Source organism: Sciurus carolinensis, chromosome 6 (genome assembly GCF_902686445.1).
Source record: "Sciurus carolinensis chromosome 6, mSciCar1.2, whole genome shotgun sequence".
NCBI classification, from domain to species: Eukaryota; Metazoa; Chordata; class Mammalia; order Rodentia; family Sciuridae; genus Sciurus; species Sciurus carolinensis.
The window spans coordinates 150,525,875-150,547,526 of NC_062218.1; the positions used below are offsets into that span (position 1 = coordinate 150,525,875).

Genomic DNA, 21,652 nt, shown 5'->3' on the forward strand with positions numbered 1-21,652 from the left:
CGGGCGGTGACAGGGAGAGTCACCAAAATGGAGGAGGAATACACAGAGAATGAAAATAAAATGCACTTTTCCCTCAGGACAAGCCTCTCTGAACTGCCAATCACACTATTTCCAGAAAATTCACAGAAAGCAAAATCTAAACCCTTTGGTCTATATCATTAGAAAAGTAATAGAAAAAATAGGCCCGAATGGCCAAATATCTGCAAGGTTACAAAACAGGTTTTCTCTCATCACAGAGGCCTCAACTCTGAAGGGAGATGTGAGTAGCATAATAATATGACACTTGGTGCTGTTGGTTAAAGAGAATGTTCTCACAGTCTGAAATATGGCCAGCGGCCTCTCCAAAATTAAAGCTTCACAGATCAGGGTTCCTGAGGTACTTTCCAGACAAAATAAATGAGCAAATGTTCATGTCACTCGGATTTTGCTTAGAATTTGCCAGGTGACTGCTAAGCATTTTCTTAAAAGTTTTTATTTCTTTTAAAAAAGTTTTGTCCTATAAGAAAACTTAGTGTTTCTTATAGAATCAAGAAGTTGAATGTATTCTCATGGAATTATTCTTTCAACACTGGGCCAGGAGAGCAACCTAAGCAGCACATGGTTGGGTAGCCACAGCTCTGAGCAGGCAGGGAAGAACAGAGGTGTCATGTTCAGTACATCAAGGGAAGTTGGGAGACCTGATGAAAGTCCAGTAGTCAGAGTGCAGAAGGGGCCAACTTTCTTTAAAAAAAAAAAAAAAATTGTCTTCAAGAAACCAAATGGATACCAAAACTGTAGTCAGTTTGTTACACCTCTGCCTTGATCTACCTTGAGTCTGATTAAATGAAAATACAAGAAACATTTCAGCTCATGTCCTAAAATTAAAATGGCAAAACTTGAAAATGGTAAGTTATTGATCATTGATTGCTTGTACACAGCACTGAAGTGATCATTGTGCATTAACCAACATTAATCCTCTAAAAACCTATGATAGTGGTATTGTTATTCATGTCTAGAGAAGAGGAAATTGTGGTTCATAATGGCAGACAGAGACACCAGGGGCAAAATCTTTTCCACTTCAGCTCCAGAACAGAGAAGTGAGTGTCTTTTCTGGCATTCCTGACAAAGACCCTAGGATGTAACCTGCCCTCATTTAAACTGTCCTGATTTAAACTGACAGGTGCACACCCTAATTCATGTGAACTGAGACTGCATGCATGAGAGAGGAGCTTCCCCAAATAAAACTGAATGGTTTTCTGAAAGTTGGATACCTTCTGTGTAGGCAAACACAACGAACCCTATACCAGATGTGCTTTCTGACTATACCCCCTTCTAGATAAGCCTCTCTGAAGGTCCAGAGCAGTACCCCCTGCACTGAGAAGTGGCCTCATGGGGGCAGTAGAGAGGGGATACACCCAAAATCCCAGACCCCAGTGATGATAAAGTGCATATATCAGGGTACATGAAGCCAACCTGAAGCTTCCTGACCTTACCGGCAGGCATCAAGACTGGCTTGCACAACTGCTCTGGCTTCCCACTCTCAGGATTTTCCCTGCAACCAGTGCTGACTTTTCTCAGGTCCCTGGCAGTCTTGAAAGGCCAGAGAATTAAAATTACCTGGGAGCAGCCCTTAGCCAGGGATTCCCTCAGTGGATGATTTTGACATACACCTGCCACACTGACTCCTACTTAATCCAATAAGATCCAGTGAGTTGGTGGAACCATGAGCACTTTGCTTTTCTTAGTCTCAGGCCCGTGCTTCTTTGCCAGTTCCTCTGTGGATCACCTCCAAAGTCAAGTGCCTGTCCTTGAATTCTTCACTCAGGATCTGCAAACACACACATAAACTGTGGTTGCATAGAACGCAGGTTTTAAGTATTGTTGAAAAAAAATAGTTATCTTCAGTGGTCCTTTTTCCCTACCAAAGATTAAAAATGTGTGTGTGTGTGTGTGTGTGTGTGTGTGTGTGTGTGTGTCTGGGGGAGGTGTATAATCTCCTTTCAGAACCCACTATTAATATCTTTTTTTCAGAAAAAAACAAAAATGCCAGGCATGGTGGCTCAAGCTTGCAACCCCAGAGGCTCAGGAGACTGAAGTTCAAAACCAGCCTCAGCAACTTAGCAAGGCCCGGAACAACTTAATGAGAGCCTGTCTCAAAACAAAAAAATAAATAAAAGGACTGGGGATATGGCTCAGTGGTTAAATGCCCCTGGGTTCAATCCCCAGTAGAAAAAATAAATAATTAATAATTAAATAAAATAAATAATTAAATAAAAGAAAAGAAAAAATATGTAATTACAGAAAAATGTGAATAATATGATAGCATCAAAGTGTAAAACCAAATTTCTCTGCTCACATCCTCTCTGTTAATTACGACTAAGTCTCCTGCAATTCTTCTCAAAGAAAGGAGAATATATGAAAGAGAGAGAAGAAAGAAAAGATGGAGAATGAGTTAAAACAAGGAAGAGTGCACAATTTTTTGATAGAGAATTAGTCCCTAAGAAGTTGTGTTTCTTCAAAGCCTACTTCAAATACCAAATCTGGGTTTGAAAGTTTTCCAATAGCAGAATCTGCACTGCATACAGGTGTGTTCAGATGAGGATGCTCGAGCCTCTGAGTGTGGGGCAGATTATGTAGTGAGCTCACCACTAACGACACACATGGAATCCTCACAAATGGACAGAAGGGACCAGCTCTGAAGCCCTAATCACATCCCCAAGCAAATGTTCAATTCTCAGGCAAGCCAATATTTTAAAGATAAGCTTATCTGAAAGAGAATATATAGACATTTAAAGACTTTTCTGAATATTTAGTTGGTATTTGGTCTCTATACATTTTTATGGTACTAATGATAGGAAATGTAGAATACAATTTTCCTATTAATCTTTTTCTCCTTGACATAAAAATGATTCAGAAAATTAATAGCACTGATGGTCTCTGAGCAATTTGCAATTCCTAATGAAAAACCAGTCAACCAATCATTGGTATGATATGTTCAATCTCAAAACAGAAAATTGTTTTGGGTTTGGTTTTCCTTTGGTATCTTTTGTTCCTTGGAATACTGATAATTACTTTGGACTTCCTAAATTGTCTTTAATTAAAATAAATCAATAAATTAAAAAATAGTACTAAAAATCCACTTATATTTCAGCAGACTGATACCCATGCCAAAACAGGTATATTGTGCACACACATACAAACTCAATAAACAAACAGGAGTAGACAAACTGAGAGAAAATATTTTTCCATCAATTATCATAGACACTATTTTCTTAACTATGACTGTTCATCATAATAATAATAAAAAAAAGAATCCAGGTAGAAAAAAACTAAACTAAAATAATATAATATTAACCTTTTAAGCCTGTGTAAAATGCTCAGTCATACTCAAAATATAGAAGATACTAACTAAAATCACAAATTGACATTTTCAATTGCCTCACTGGTAAAGACCAAGAGATTCAATAAATCTATACTTCAAACAGAATATGGGGAAACAGGTGTACTCACCTTTGACTGATGCAGAAAATGAATTATTTCAATGTTCTTATAGAATAAATCTTTAAAAACCTACAATGCCTATTCCTCTCCTAGAAATTTATTCAAAATATATACTCTGATATAAATATCAAATTAACGATATCAGGAAAGCATCATAGTGAAGGCAAAATATTAGATACAGGAAATACACATCAATATTTTCTGGATAAATAAGTAAAGCACATTAACACAATGAAGAACTATGCAATAGAGTAAAAAGAATGTGGTCATTTTCTTATATTAGCATACAACTTTGAATACATATATGCACTTAAAAGCAAGGATAAGAACAATTTGTATAATATATTAACATTTGTGTTAAAAGTTAAACACTCTGTATTCCCCTGCTCATTTATTTAAAATTGACAATTTATGATTGCATATATTTACTGTTCTTTTTGATGTATAGAAATCCTGAGATTGTACTCCAAGCTCTTGGAAATTAATGGTCATTGGTTAGATGCAATGGGTGTCCAGGTTCAGAATGGAAAAATGGAATAATCTTCTCATGTGTTTATCTGTCCCTTCAGCAAAAGCTTTGGAGATATACTTGCAAAAACTTTCTCACTTTGAGATTATTAAGAAAAAAATGGTTTTCATTGTTCACATCTATCTTTGATTCTATTAATATTTTCATTGAAAAAATGAAAACACTTTTTGTTATTTATCAATGGCCAATGCAACTCCTTGGGTGGCCCACAGATTAATGAGAAGAAATAACACATAAATTAAAGAAAGTAATATTTTGCAAGTGGCTAGCCAGGTCAAGAGCACACAAAGAGGTTCTCTAAACCAATTCCTTCATCAGAGACAAATAGCATAGAGCATCTTGGAGGATGACCCCCCAGCCGAACGTGGAAGCTATTGCTGAACTATTGCTGCTTTTGTCATCTCTCCAGAAAAATATCTGGACATATTTAGAAACAACCAGTCCCCTAAATAAGCTCCTACAGGCAGGTTGATATTGTCCCCTGGGATAGGAAGTTGAGGTTGGTCACCAGATTCTCCTGGTCAGCATCTCAGCCTCCAGTCTCCCATCATATGGAAAATCCATTTGTCCTCAACTACCCATCTGCTTCAACAGAATATACTAAATTTACTCCTTTACTCGTGATGTGAAGCATGTCTCCTGTATCAAAGATAAAACTGTCTTGGCTATAAGGATGGATTGGGGGCTCTATTCTGCTTCATTTATTTTTCTGTTTAATACCTCATTGTGAGGTACCACTCTAAAAATGGTAGTTTAATATTCTGTTTTATTTTCAAATACTATCACTTTTTCCTACTTATTCCCCCCTTTCAGAAATTTTCATCATATGCTTTGCATGCTTACTCTTTTCCCTAAACTTCAAACTTTTATCTTCACATTGCAGATAAGAAGACTGAATATCAAAGAACTAAAAATGTTGGAGTCGAAGAGCTTGTAAGTGTAAAAACAGAATTTGGATTTAATTGTGTCAGCCTTGAAAAATCTACATGTAAAGTCTTTAGATCTGAAATCTGCCTGCTGTAAACACAATTTTTTGTATTTTTTCTTGTAACTTGTACATATTGATTTTTGCTCTTTTTTAGTATTTTGGAAAACCTACTTGAAATGCTAAAATCTCGGTTCTCATTAGTATATCCCACAACTATTTTTCCTGGGATAGGACCTGATAGAACTGATTTAGAATCAATATCAAACTTTTGGGGACTCTGAGCAGTCACAATTTTACAAGAAATAAAAGAGATGATCAAAATGGGAATAAACTACTTTACAAAAATTCTAAGTAGTTTCAAACTTATAGGAGGTTGAAAGAACAGGAAGGAACATCCTTCTCCATACTGCTTAACCAGATTTGGTTAGTTTTAATATTTTATCTAATTTATACTCTTTATATGATACACATCTCATTCTCTTTCCTGAACATTTGGTAATAAGTTGAATGTATTATGAAACTTTTCCTTTAAATACTTCAGAATATATTTCCTTAAAAGCTGCAATTTTACTCTTAGTAAAATTATCAGATTCCGTATGTTGAATACATATATAAGATTTCAACTAGTCTACATTTCAATTTGTCCCAAATATTCCTTATACCATTATATTTCTTATAGAGCCTATTAGTCCATGGCCACAGATTGCATTTAGTTACCTGTATCTTTTCAGTTCTATAATTTATAAAAGTTATTCATCCTTTGTCATTTATAATGTTAAATTTCTGAAGAATAAAGTAGATAACGCTGTTTTTGTAACTCCTTATACAACCTTGATCTTCCCATTTTTGGAACTTATCTTTGTTCAAACTGTTGTGGGTTTTATTTGTTTGTTTGCCTTTGTTTTGTTTGTTTGTTTTGCAGTACTAAGGCTAGAACCCAAGGCTCACATGTGGTAGACAAATACTCTAACACTAAACTTCATCCCCTACAGAGGGCTTTCACATAGAGTAGTCCTGGGCTTTTACAGCCTTCCAGGGTGAGAATCAAGACATAAATGATACCACCAGAGATGTCAGGATGTTCAGAGGAGACTTTTCAATTCAAAACAACCTCTTCATTACAGCTATAGTCAATAAGACATGCAGCTAATATCTAAGTTGCAGGGAGGGTACCCAGCTAAAGAGGACCTGTTGTTTCAGAAGAAAATGGGCAAAGGGAGGAGATGTCATCTTGGCTAAGACCCAGCCACATGGATGAGAAGGGCATGAAGTTCTGGAACAATGCTGGTTCCTGGGAATGAAAGGAGAATTGAGGAAGTCACCATGAGTAATGATGTCCTGTGGATTTCAGCAGTTTCTGCTCCTAGTTAGATGCTGTCCATTTCATGTCTGTGTTGTGAGCATGAATCATACAAGGAGAAATATACATGCACATTTATTTATTTCTATCTGCATCTATATATACCATTGGGTAAATTAACTCACTACTTATTCTCTTTTATTTAAAAATTTATTTAAAAAATAAACACCATTATAGGTTTGTATGCAAAATTAGAGAATAGAAAAACCAGGACAACATTCACAAAGAAAGTACCATAGATGTTATTCAACACATCTGTGTATGTTGGAAGTTATTAAGGAAAAGACCTGACCTCTCTCCTCTGTCAATCAGAATGGGCTCAGATTGGCAGCTTTGAATAGGGATGTAGGAGACCTGAATTGCTCAGTGTGAATACACAGGAATCATTAAATTTGCTCAGAAACCTGGAATGAGGGACCATCAAGGTAGGCTGTCCATAGGTGAACAGGGAACTTGAAAGACCTCAGGGGAAGAGCAGTCTGAATGAGACAAGACAAAGTTACTAAAAGGGATGCTCAAATTATTTGCCATGGGTTACACTGGCACCTCTCTCAACATTTTTTGAACTCTTATAATGCAGCTCCTAGGGTCTATATTGCTTATTGATGCTTCTTTGGATTATTTGGGGTAAACTTGAAGAGTTTCTAATTTCTGTATCTGGGTTGATGCAAGACAAAAGTAGATTATGTGGAGAAACTGGAGTTGAGGCCTAAGAATGAGCAAATATTTCTGAGAAACCTCTCATCTTTCAAGATCGTTTCAATGCTGAGAACTCCATGAAGTAATAATAGACTAGCCAAATATTAGCTTTATGTGGCAATAATAGAAGAATGTATTAAGATATGTATGATATTCTGAATCATCAGAGCTGGAAAATGGCAAGAGTCAGAGAAGAATGGAGGACTTCAACTGCCCAGGAAGAGTGGTGGGATCTGCTTGGTTACATGCTGCAGGGATGGCTGGGGGCTCACCTTTGTAATGGTTAATTTGAATTGTCAACTTGATTAGATTCAGAGATGCTGATGATTAAGAGGCCTCTGGGTGTGTCCATGAGGGCGTGTCCAGGAATGATTGGAATGTGGAACAGTGAACTGAAGTGGAGCCCCTCCCTAAGCGTGGGCAGCACTGTCCAATAGGATGGAATAAAAGTTGGAAGAACAAGGAAGCAGATGTAGAGGCAAGCTCGGGTCTTCTTGAACAGACTCTTGATTGCTGCTTCGATTATCGGAGGATATCAAACTCTCACTTCTTCACTCTTCCAAAGCAGACTCTGCCAGAGACTCTCCAGGGTTTCCAGAAGCCTTGGTCTTGGACTAGGGTAGCACTGTTGATCCTTCTTGTTCTGGGGCTTCTGTCTCTTGGACTGAGCAGCTGCAGACAGCCATTGTGGACTATCCAGCTTCTCGTCGGGTAAGCCAATCTAAGAAATGTCCGTTTTATAATCATACTTCCTGTTGATTCTGTTCCTCCAGGGAACCCTGACTAATACAACCTTCTACTATTTTACCCCCCTTCTGACCTTCAAGTCTTCTTTGTAAGTAGACCACAGGTCTGTAGGATATAGTACCCATGCTCAGCGCCTGTTGCCTGAGAGAGCTGTGAGCTGAAGAAAATGGAAGATGAGTCCCATTTCCTGGATAGCTGTAGTGCTCCATGCAGGAACTGAAACTCAGCTTCCTAGGATGTTTTATCTGTTTTCATTTTTTTCTTCTTTTGCTGTGAAACACTTCTTTCTTTTAAAAAAAAATATTGTTTACTTTTATTAAAAAGAAAATAATCTCCAGTTATAGTGAGTCACTTTAAAAACCCAAGTCGCTTTGTTATAATAATCTTTTATTTTATTTAAAAATTTAACTGCAGTAGTTATCAGGAGAGTTAAGACCAGTAAGCATGTAGCCTGAGGCATAGTTTTTCACACATACCAACAAAATTCTTCAAGCAAATACAAGAAAACTTTAGTTTCTATGCACTATCAAAAAAATAAGGACAAAGTGCCCTTCTATCTTAAATAAATTGAGTTTTGGATGATAGCTTTTCAACCTAATAAATTGCAGACACACAAAATAAAGATACAATACTTAAAATACTTCTCTTTAATCCAGGCATACTTTGAATGATCTTGTAGTAAGTTTCTGCTGCAAATGAAAATGTTCAAAGAAACTCTGTCCTGGTGTAGTGTTCTACAAAGTCAAGAACAGTAAGAGCAGGATCATCAGTAGTACTTCCGGAATCTATAAAATCCCAATGCCATTGCCAGACAAGTGAACAACGGGGCTGTAAGATAATGAACTGCCTCCACTTTATTAGACTGTATCAGTGTTTTTAAGGAAGCAATTTCAGTGTCAATTTTATGACTGGTTTCTGAAGTAACACTTTTGGTTTGAGTGTCCTTTCTGGTAAATTCTGTGGTTGTTTCCATACGTTGCTTTTCTTGATCTGTAAACATATCTGTAACCCTGCTCCTTTCTAGGTTGATGTCCAACTTATTTTCTACTTTGATTCTATTGGTTCCATTCATTTGTTGTTTAACCTGGTCTAATTCAATTCTCATTTTCTCATTCTCTGCTCTCAGATTTGCAAATTCACTTTTCTGTAGGATGACCATATCTTTCCTGATGGAATTCAAATGAACCATTAGCTGTTGTATTGTTATTTCCCGTTGAGCTTGAGTGACCATCTATTTATAGATAGTATCCAGGCTGACATTTGATAAAATGGTTAATGCTGATACAACTGTTTCTGCTTGTGCTTTGTCAAATCCATGAGTTTCCAAGTCCTGAGCCAATGCATGGGTATCAAAAGTTAATTTCCCTTGTTCTAAAGGAGTTATGTCCACTGGCCTCCTGTCATATCTTTCCTTGGTTGTAATGGTCAAGAAATCTCTCCTCAGGGCCTGGGAGAAATGCCTGCAGGGAGTGGAAATCCAGTGTCCCCTGCTACCTCCATACAGCAGAAACCACCAACCCAGTGACTCCTCATTTTCCAGAGCTGTGTAGTGGCAGGAGGCAGCAGATTTCTTTCTTTTCTATGTATTCTCTCCAAATGAATCAGTTCTTCCAAAAAATAGGAAGAGAGATCAAGCAAAGAATCCCAGATTTGGTCTCCAACATAGATTGACTCTTTTATTTTTGTTTTTAATGTTCCTTTTACTTTCATTTTACTAAATCAGTAGACTTGTGAGATGGGATATGTCAAGAGCAGACAGGGCAGGACAAAGATGAGTGGGAACTGAGTCTTCTATCCAAGGTGCAATGTTAGTTGCAAAGGGCTTCAGGATGAAGTTGGAACCCTGATTCTATCTCTACTGAGTGGATTATTACGGAGGTAGCATGTTTGCAGGGAAACACAATTGCCCAATTGTTCAGCATTTTATTTTCCATGTCTGGAGCCTTGGACCTATCCTCTGCCTTTGAGCTATACTGGAAGATAAGACTCAGTCTCTGAAAACCTTTGATCACATGCTAAATACTCAGCTCAGGCCTCAGAGAGCAGAAATCTACCTGCTGGAGCACACACAACTATACAGGTCATGGATTCTGCTCAGGTCAGTTGAGGGCAACTGACTATAAAATAGAGGATTGTTTACAGATCCTCTCTATAAAGACAGTGCTTCTTTATTTGAATTTTACAGAGAAGGTGAAATAGAAAATATATTTACCAAATGAGTAACAGAAAGGGAGCATGAGTCCATGAATTCCATGATAAATGCAGCATTGTGCATGAAAAAGGAAGCCCAGCAGCTTGCCTAGAAAGAGGAGCAAGAGGATTCATTCCCAGTTCTTCCTTCTCCTCCTCCTCCTCTCCTCCTCCTCCTCCTCCTCCTCCTCCTCCTCCTCCTCCTCCTCCTCCTCCTCCTCCTTCTTCTTCTTCTTCTTCTTCTTCTTCTTCTCCTTCTTCTTCTTCTTCTTCTCCTTCTTCTCCTTCTTCTCCTCCTTCTCCTCCTTCTCCTTCTCCTCCTCCTCCTCCTCCTTCTTCTTCCTCCTCCTCCTCCTCCTCCTTTCTCCTCCTCCTCCTCTTCCTCCTCCTCCTCCTCCTCCTTCTTCTTCTTCTTCTTCTTCTTCTTCTTCTTCTTCTTCTTCTTCTTCTTCTCCTTCTCCTTCTCCTCCTCCTCCTCCTCCTCCTCCTCCTCCTCCTCCTCCTCCTCCTCCTTCTTCTTCTTCTTCATCTTCTTCTTCTCCTTCTTCTTCTTCTTTTTTTCTGGCCAGTTGAGTCTTTTTCAAACCATGTCTTTCTAATCCAGACTCTTCTGCCTCCCTTCTCATTTAAAGATTCCATGATCACATTGAACCTACCTGTATAATTCAGGATGACCTTTCTTTCTTAAGGTCAGATGATTAGCAACCTGAATCCTGTCTGATACCTTGATTCGCAGGTAACACTCACAGGTCCTGGGAATTCAGGTCCATTACTGTGCCTTCATAGGTCTCTCTAGGCAGAAGTTCTTGGTGGTGGTTTCTGTGCTGGTTTCCTGAAGCTGACTCCCTTTTGGTTACTCAGGGTACCATCTAATGCCTCCAGGATCCAAGTGGTGTAAAGATGCTCCACTACTTCTTGACCTTCAGTATTCTCTCCACCTCAAAGCTGAGCTCTGGCTACTCCTCCCTGTAATAAAACAATTACGGCCCAGATGTTTGACTCCAATATAGGTCGGGGCCCACTTCAAGTCTACCTCCTAACCCAGCATTTTAGAGTCTGTGGAGTTTCTTTTCCCCAAATTCAGGAGACACTGTCTTTACCATTGACTGAAATTTGAAAACAAAAAATGGTAGTTGTAGGAGACCCAACTAGATAGGTTCTGGGGTGTATTTGCAGAGGAAAACCTTGAGACTTCCAGCTCACAACCTTACCCAGGACAGACGGGTCTTCCAGTCCTGTGTGACAGTATTCAACCTGCTTTAAGAATTACCTGTCAGAGCCGGACCCAGTGGCACACACCTGCAATCCCAGTGGCTCAGGAGGCTGAGGCAGGAGGATGGTGAATTCCACGCCAGCCTCAATCAAAGTGAAGAACTAAGCAAGGGTCAGTGAGACCCTGTCTCTAAATAAAATACAAAATGGGGCTAGAGATGTGGCCCAGTGGTCGAGTGCCCCTGAGATCAATCCCTGGTACCCCTCTCAAAAAATAATTACCTGTCAGTAATGAGATGTCGAAACAACTCAAGCATCACCTCCAAAATAGACCTCATCTATACATTTGAAAACACTCTGGCACCAGAGTAGCTTCAGAGAAAATGACTAGGGATATCTAAGCTGAGGGTCAAATGTGGGCTCTCATAGCCTTCTCTGTTTCATAGACAAAATGGCAAATAACTAGGGAGAGGGCTGGTAGATTCAGGAAGCTTCTAGCAGAGGAGTCTCAGAATCACCTGGATACGAAATGACTTAGAGAGGTCCAAAGGATGACTTCTGAAGGGGCTAAGTGACAAACTCAAAGAAGGGTCAGTGCTGAGTAAAGCAAAAAAGTGATTTAATGACTCATTCACTGAACAAATTATTTTCATTTATTTATTTTTAAATATTAATTTTTTTTGGAAAAGGGATTGAACCCAGGGGCACTTAACCACTGAGCCACATTGCCAGCCCTTTCTGTATTTACTTAGAGACAGGGTTTCACTGAATTGCTTAGGACCTGACTAAATTGCTGAGGCTGGTTTTGAACTCTCAATCTTCCTGCCTGAGCCTCCCGAGTTGCTGGGATTACAGGTATGTGCCACCGCACCTGGCTATTTTCATGTTGTAAAAGAGGACATAGAGCAAGCATCCAGAACATATCCAAAACACAGACTTGGTTAGAAAGACAGAGCAGATGTATCAGGGATATGTTTCTCATAGATAACTGCTCTCACTGTTTTCCCTCCCTAGGAAGTCTCACACCAGAGGTGCGTCACCTTCTGAAGTCAATATCATCACCTCTATACCTTTCATATCATTCCTTCCTTTCTTTGATCTGGATATTTGATAGAACTCTAATTGATACAACTTTGTTAGTAGCAGCGCTGGAGCCAACTTCTCAAGGTCTGAGAATCTATAAAATGTATCAAAAACTTGGAATAGACCCAGTATTTGACCCAGCTATCCCACTCCTTGGTTTATACCCAAAGGACTTAAAATTAGCATACTACAGTGATACAGCCACATCGATGCTGATAGCAGCTCAATTCACAAGAACTAGATTGTGGAACCAACCTAGATGTCCTTCAACAGATGAAAGAAACTGTGGTATATATACACGATGGAACATTATTCAGTCATAAAGATAATATATAATAAGATGTTATATTAAAGATAATAATATGACAAAAGCCATATTATGGCATTTGCAGATAAATGAATGAAATTAGAGAATATCATGCTAAGTGAAATAAGCCAATCCCCCAAAAACAAAGACTGAATGTTTTCCCTAATAAGTGAATGATGATATATAATAGGGGTGGGGAGGTGGGGGATGAGAGACGAATGGAGAAACTTTAGATTATGTAGATTTGAATGAGAGGGAAGGGGGTATGAAAGATGGTGGAATGAGAAAGACCTCATCACCCTATGTACATGTATGATTACATGAATGGTATGAATCTACATCATGCTCAACAATAGAAATGCAATGATGTACTCCATTTGTGTACAATGAATCAAAATGCAGTCTGTAAAAATAAAAATAATTTAAAAAAGAAGAAAAGTCTGGGGCTGGAGTTGTGGCTCAGTGGTAGAGCGATAACTTGGCATGTGTGAGGCCCTAGGTTTGATACTCAGCACCATGTGTAAATAAATAAAAGATCCATTGACAACTAAATATATATATATATATATATATATATATATATATTTTTTTTTTTTTTTTTTTTTTTTTTTTTATTTAAAGAAAAGTCTACCCCCTGGTTCCTTTCCCCATTCAGGCACCCTAGGTTTAGGGCCAGATCCCACAGTCAAGGATTTCTAGATCCTCACACGTCACCACTGAGCATTCTATGTAGAAGGTGATTACAATAAAGTGTCTTGCACATCCTGGATAATGTTCTGCCTAAACTTACCCTGTAGATGAGGAAGGTTGGACGCCCCTGAGATAATACCACTTTGATACTTGGCATAAATTTCTGAGGACCTGTCAAATTTGGGAAGATAGAAAGTAGAGTTTTCAGACCCTCACACCCTACCTGAAGGACAAATCCAGGCACAATGGGACTGACCCACAGAGGCAGGTGGAAGACAGGTGAAGCACATGGGGGTAGTAGGTACCTGCATCATTTCATTTTCAGATCATAGGAAAAAGGAAGGACATTAATTTTGGCCCTGCAAAAGCAACAACAAATAAAGACCCTAAAAGACTACTTATTCTTCTTAATATTTATATACTCAGGGAGTATAGAGGATGGAATTCAAGGTTGGGGAGGTCCAACATCAGAAGAAAGACAAATAACTTTGCCAGAAGATATTCTGCTGAGTAAAATGGTTGGTTTCCTTCCCAAAAGAATTAAGCTCCTCGGAAAGGTAAATTCAGGTAAAGAACACATCATCTGCTACGTTGGAACAGACTCAGGATAAAGGAAAATGTCACCAAGTTCTTCTAAAACAAACCAGATCAAAGTCAGCCTCTGAGCAGAGCACAGCCCAATTCCAGACAGACTGGTTTTGAGATAGTGGAGGTATGGAGGTCAGGACCAAAACCAGTCAGGAACATGATCCTACAAAGTGGACCGGGTCAAAGGTGTGAACTTCACACAAAAGAAGATAGTGAACACAAACAGGAATGGCAGCCCCAACCATAGCCCAGGGCTGAACACTGCTGTGAATACAGGGCCCCTCTGTCCAGTGCAAAGCAGAGAGGAGAAGGCCCAACATGCAGTACTGGAGCATATTCTGAAGACTTGGATTTCCTAAGGGGAAGCATGTAAATCAGAAAGAAATCAAGACTGCAGGAAAACATTTTAAATGTCAAAAACTAGTGCTGAGGAGTTCTGGTTCCAGCTATATTAACTTATGAGTGTTGTCAAGTACCCTGATTAGAATTTTTTTCTCTACTGTTTTCCAATTTCATAGATTTTAGAAAACTACTGAATCTAAGTGACCCTTTATTTCCCTTTCTATTATTTCTTATCTCAATATTTTACTTTAAAATACATATATCTTTACATTTATATATTGCATTAAGCCCAGAACCTGCTCAAAATGTTGCTAGTTCCTACTTTTTTCATTCTTATTTTCCTTTCCCTTGTACTTAGTGAAAGGAGGTATTAACTACTCATGCCTTTTGCTAATGGATGTGTTGAGTTTTTGACAGACTCTTAAAATAGACTTCAAATTAAAAGGTGAATGAAAATAAAAAGAGTAAAGACATTTTCTCTCCAATAGTAGAATTTACTTAAAAGGAAATAGGAAAGTGTATTTGTTCTACTTTTACGGTAGATTTTATTAGGATAGAAAAAAAAGAGTAAAAAAAAATGAATGGCTATCCTGAATTATCACCATAACAATTGTGTCAAGAAGGCATATTTTAGAAAACTCTGGCTTCCATTCCCATTCTTTCAAGCTGTCCACAGGCAGTGAGTGCATTTATTTAGCCCAGTTCAAATCTGTGGTCAGGGGAGATCAATATAGCAAAGAATGAACTTTGAGATTTTAAGGAATTAAGGAGCATTTGGAGTTTTAAAATATTAATCTTCTCTTTGATAACTTGTCATGTTTATATAAGGCTGAAATTCTTCTCATAACACTGGAAACTCCTTCTTTTATCTCCATAGAGCAACCTTCTTTTAGGGGACAAATATTTGCTAACATGTTTGGAGTGGGAGAAAAATTCCCTGGAGGGGTTCCATCAAATAACCAGGATAGCACTGAACTGCCTTTTTTAAGAGGATGAATAGTTAACTACAGGGCTCTAGCATTGCTCAGTAAGGTAGGTCATTGCAGTGAAAAGGTTTTTGGCTCTATGGGAAAGAGTTGGTGAAGGGGGAAGAGTTGCCAAGGAATTGTACACCATCAACAACTGGAGTTCATCACAGATAATGCTGCTTCAATATTTAAAAAAATTAATCTAATTCATCACATCAACAGCTCCAAAGAAGAAAAACCACAAGATCACAACAATACTTTTTACAAAATCCAACTTCTGGTGAGGAAAGGTATAAAGAAAGGTACTTCCTACAGCACATAAATAACATCTATAAAATCCTACAGCATTATAATTAAAGGTGAAAAACTATAGGGTGAATATCCCTAATTAAAAATGCCAAAATTTGAAATTCTCTAAAAATCTAAACTTTTGGGTGCCCACATGATGGTACACATGGAAAATTTCACACCTGGTCTCCTGTGTATTATAGTATTGTATGTATCTTATTATTTTACAAAGGCACACTAATAATATTATATAGCTTTCCTATAGTTCAAATGAATCTACTGAGAAAGACAACAGGAAAATAATTTCAATCACAATGGCCTAAAAAATGTACCTGGGAATAATGTAATCAATGACATGAAAGACCTCTATAATGAAAATAATAGAAACTGAAGAAATAAATTGAAAAACACTTAGGGATATGGAAAGACCTTCCATGTTATTGGAGATGCAGAGTTAATATTATTGAAATGGTCATATTATCAAAAATAACCTATGGACTCAAAGTGATCCCTATCAAATTAACAATGATCTTCTTCACAGAAGTTGAAAAAAAATTAAAATTCATATAGAAGAATGAAAGACCCAGAATATCCAAAGAAATCCTGATTTCAATTATACTATAGAGCTGTAATAATAGAATAACATGGTATTGGCATACAAAAAAGATGAAGACCAATGGGATAAAAGATGCAGAGACAAAGTTACATAGATACAATATTATCCTTGACAAAGGTGCCAAAACCTTATATTGGAGATGTGATAGTGTTTTAAAATAACAGTGTGGGAGAAACTGGATATCCATATGTAGAAGAATGAAATTAGATTGTTACCTCTCACCATGCAAAGAAGCCAAATCAAAGTGATCAAAGACCTAAGAATTAGACCAGAAACACATTAAGTTCTAGAAGAAAATATACGGTCAATTCTCCAATATATCAATGTAGGCACTGACTTCCTTAATAAGACTCCTAAAGTTTAAGAAAGAAAACTAAAAATCAATAAATGGGGATGGCATTAAATTAAAAAGCTTCTGCAGAAAAAAGGAAATAATTAGGAGCATGAAGAGGAAGCCTACGGAATGAAAGAAATTTTTGGTCAAATACTCTTCTGCAGTGGAATGACAATCAGAATATATAAAGAACTAAGAAAATTTAACACTTAAAAAACAAATAACTCAATCAGCAAGTGGCCAAATGAATGAAACAGACATTTCTCCAAAGAAGAAATACGAAAATGAAAAAATGTTCAATATCCTTAGCAATCATGAAAATGTGAATAAAAATTACACAGAGATTTCATCTTACTCCAGTTACAATGGTAATCATCAAGAATACAAATAATAATAAGTACTGCTGAGAATGTGGAGGGGAGTACATTCATGCATTGCTGATGTAACTGCAAACTAGTACAACCACTCTGGAAAGTAGTATGGAGATTCCTCAAGACTAAGAATGGAACCAGATTATGACCCAGCTATGCCACTCTTTTGTATTTATCCAAAAAGACTAAAATAGTTACTCATGCATACCCATGTTTATAGAAGTGTAATTCACAATAGTCAAGTTATGAAACCAGCCTAGGTGTCCATCAACAGATGAAGAGATAAAGAAAATGTGATATAAATTCATAATGAGTTTTATTCAGCCATAAAGGAGAATGAAATTATGTTGTTTGCTGGTAAATAGATGGAACTGAATAATATCACATTGAGTGAAATAAGTCAGACTCAAAGTCAGGAGTTAAGTTTTTTCTCCAAAATACAGAAGCTAGAGGTAAATAAGAATGTTTTTAAAAAAGGAAATCTTATAGAAATAGAACAGGGGAGTAGGGGAAAAGAATGAAGGGGGAGGGTGGAAGGATGTAAAAGGGATAGAACTGTGGAATAAAATTTACCAAAAAATGGTATATGCATGTATAAATATATAACAATGAACTCCACTTTTATGTATTTATTGTAAAACAAAATATATAAATAAATAAAAGGAAGACCAAAAGAATAGAGTAAGTGGATACAGAGGAGGGAGAAAAAGAGGGAAGGGAGAAGTCCTAGGATGGAATTAGAGCTAATTATGTACATTTATGAATGTATCAAAATTAGCCCTATTATTATGTATAACTATAATACACTAATAAATACTTTTAAAATTACCATCAGGCTAAGTGTAAGATGTACATGAAACAAGTGAATCTCATTTTTATACTTAAGTACTATCCCAAAGATATCTAGAAGCATGTATGTTCCTACTGCAAAATCTAAAAAAAAAATCTGAATAACAAAGCATTATGGCCCTGAGCATTTCAGGTAAGTTTTATCACTAAAATTGGTAAAAAGGCAAGTATTCCCATTCTTACCACTACTATTCTACATCATATGACAGGAATTAGCTGAGAATATAAGTCAAAAAGAGGTAATAAAATATATGTGTATTACAAAGAAAATAAAAAAATGAGTTTTTTAAACAAATGACATGATTGTCTACATAGAACATTCCAAAGATCTAAGCACAAGCAAATAAATATACTAACATTCAGATATAAGATTAGTATACAAAAGTAAACTTGTAGATCCAAGATGGTGGACTAGAAGAAGGCTGAATTCCTTGTTGCTCCATAACTTGAGTTTCAAGCAGAGGAAAATATGTTTCTCTGTGAGGCAGTCTTTGCTGCTCATCCATTTCCTGATATTTACTCTATTAGTCCACCATGATCACCCACTTTCTGCCAGTATATCAACTACTTTTTGACTGCAGATCACTCACTGACTGCCTCCTATCATCTGCAATTTGCCCTTATGCCTGCCTCTTGCCTGTTCATCGCCTGCCTTTAACCTACCTATCACCCACCGCCTGAGGTCTACCTGCCAATCATCCACTGGTAGTCTGCAGACCTCCCACAGACCGCCAACAGATCGCCAGCTGCCTGCTGTTGCCCAGAAGTGCAATGTCACAGTACCCACAGGTTTGGTTACACGTGGATGCTGCCATTTTGGGAAAACAGCCAGGATCTGCAGTACCCCTGGCAGGACTGACTGTGCCCCACCTCCAGGACCCCTGTCCTGATCAACCGCACCCCACATGGACTCAGTGCCCATGCCCTGTGTTGCAGTTCCCCATTTGCCAAAATGTTTGCAAGTCAGTACAGTTATCTTGGATTATCGTGGAAGGGGAAGGTGCCATCTTTAGGTGGGGTGAATCCCACTTGAGGTGCCTGTGTGTGGAAACTCATTGTCAAGTACCTCTCATGCATCAGGTTACTGAAGACGAGGAGGTTTGAACACTATATGACTGTTATAGTGTAGATTTTTTTCTCCTTTTCAAAAATGTTTAAGTTTTTATTTATTTTTCTCACTCTATTTTCCTTTTGTTTACTACTTATTTCCTCAGAGTCTCTTTCTCCCTTTTCTCATGTTAACACCAAACTTATTTTGATTCCACTTTCACTCTTCCTCCTATCTAGTACTTCTATATACTCTTTTCTTATCACATTAACAGCTACATCCTACACCCCTCCCTATCCTCTTTGTCCACCATTAGAAACTGTAAACCTCATTGCAACTCTATTTGTTGTACTGTAGATAATATGAACTCATTCTCTCTGTTTAATATGACAATATTGCTAATGTCTTCATAAGGGTTATTTGGTTTAGGGCTGCATATTGTCTGCACTGGATGGTGCTAATATTGATCTCATCCTTAAAGAAGAGGTTTTGGAAACCTATAGGGTCACTATAAGCCTATAGCAGGGGAACTGCAATATTCCATTTCTGCACTGCTAGAGGGGAAGATACTTGAACAACATGAAAAAACAAGGGGAGAAAGTGTTCCAAACAAACCAAGATTCTATATTAATAGAATCCAATGACAGCATGATAGAAGAAATGTCAGAAAAGGAGTTCAGAATACACTTAATTAAAGTGATTCATGAAGCAAAGGATAAGCTAAGAGAGTAAATGTAGGCAATGAATTCTCACTCCAATTAATAGTTGAAAGAGCAACCACAGGAAGCAAAAGATTATTTCAACAGAGATAGAGATTCTGAAAAAAAAAAAAAAAACAAACAAACAAACAAAAAAAAACAGAAATCCTTGAAATGAAGGAACTATGGGATATCATGAAAAGACCAAATTAAAAATTATTGGGATTGAGGAAGGCACAGAGATATAAACAAAAGGAATGAACAACCTATTCAATGAAATAACATCAAAAAATTTCCCAAACTTGAAGAATGAAATGTCAAATCATGTACAAGAGGCTTACAGAACACCAAATGCACAAAATTACCACAGATCCATACCAAGGCACATTATAATGAAAATGCTTAACATCCAAAATAAAGATAGGATTTTAAAGGTTGCTAGAGAAAGGCATCAGATTGCATATGGGGGAAACCAATATGGATATTAACAGATTTCTCCAACCAGATCCTAAAAGCAAGAAGGGCCTGGAACAACATAGTTCAAGTTCTGAAAGAATATGGTTGCCAACCAAGAATCTTATACCCAGCAAAACTAACCTTCAGATTTGAAGATGAAATAAAATCTTTCCATGATAAACAAAAGTTAAAAGAATTTGCAAATAGAAAGCCTGTGCTACGAACATTCTCAGCAAAATATTCCATGAAGAGGAAATAAAAAACAATTTAGGTGAGCAAAGGGAGGAACTACCCTAAAAGAAAAGCCAATCAAAGGGGAAACCAAGTCAAGTGAAAAACCAAAAATAAGCCCAAATGACTGGAAACACTAATTATATCTCAATAATAACCCTGAATGTTCATGGCCTAAACCCAGCAATCAAAAGACATAGACTGGCAGATTGGATTAAAAAGAAAGACCCAACAATATGCTGTCTTCAAGAGACTCATTTCATAGAAAAAGACATCCATAGACTAAAGGTGAAAGGACGGGAAAAAACATACCATGCACATAGACCCAGTAAAAAGCAGGTGTTTCCATCCTCATAAAAGATAAAGTGGACTTTAAGCCAAGTTTGTCAGAAGGGACAAAGAAGGATATTTCATACTGCTTAAGGGAACCATAAATCAGGAAGACATAATGATAATAAATATATATGCCCCAAACAATGGTGCATTCATGTGCATCAAACAAATCCTTCTCAATTCCAGGAATCAAATAGACCACAACACAATAATTCTGGGTGACTTTAACACACTGCTGTCAGAATGCTTGAGAAAATGCTTTCCCCTCCAGAGTCCTATTAATAGAGTATGTTAACTAACTTTGGATTTTTGCCAATGGAGAAAGAGAAAATGGTCTTTCTTTTGAAGTTTTAATTTACATCTCTCTTTTTCAATGAGTGAAGTTAACTACCTTGTTTATTTATAGCAAATTTTATTTCTAAGGGGTTATGATTTTGTCAATTTACACGTTAGGAAGGATAGCTCTCTATGATATGAGCTGTAAGTATCTCCCTTAGTTGTCTTTTTTTAAAGTGTGTTTATGATGCTTCTTTCCATAAAAAATCAATTTTTATGTAACAAAAAGTTTCAGTGAAATAATTTATGACTTAGGGATTTTGAGTCATGAAAGTTTAGATAGTTCTTGCTAACTCTAGATTTGTAAAGAAAAATTTTCAAGTTTTCTTATTATTTAATGGTCGTGTTATTTAAAAAATATCTTTGGTACATATGGAATTTACCATGGTATATGAGGTAAGGCAGGGATATTAATTTATTTATCCCTATAACATTTATTGACTACTTTTTTTTCCCAGTAATTTGAGATGTTGTCCTCTTTATACATTCAATTTCTATATGTACCTAAGTGTACTTACTTCTGGGCATTCTGTTTTGCTAATAGACCAGTATTATACTGTTAAATTATTTAGGCTTTTAAAAATGACAATGTGTTTAGTTCTGGTCCCACTTCTATATTTATTTTTTCCCCCTAAATTTAACATCGGGTGATACAGTTTAAAAATGTTAAGTTTTCATTGAGATTTTGTAACATTTACAATTCAATTTACATAATAATATGGTCCTTCTATCTGTAGAAAGACTATTTTTTTTGCCTTCAGTGGTATTTTAATTTTAATTTTTAATTGGTCTCATATTTTTATTTACAAACATTAATATATTCTCTTTTACTATTATATATGAAATATTTTCTTCCATTAAATCATCCAAAAGATTGTTTGAATATATGTAAACTACTGATTTTTGTATGTTGATTTTGTACTTGGTAATCTAAATGAGCTATCTTACTCTTTGTAGTAGCTGTTAATA

At 36.9% G+C, this 21,652-nt stretch overlaps 1 pseudogene; it reads right to left on the bottom strand.

Moving 5' to 3' along the window:
- Positions 1–8,509: 8,509 nt before the first annotated feature.
- LOC124986456 (coiled-coil domain-containing protein 90B, mitochondrial-like) lies at positions 8,510–9,276 on the bottom strand (annotated as a pseudogene).
- Positions 9,277–21,652: the final 12,376 nt, after the last annotated feature.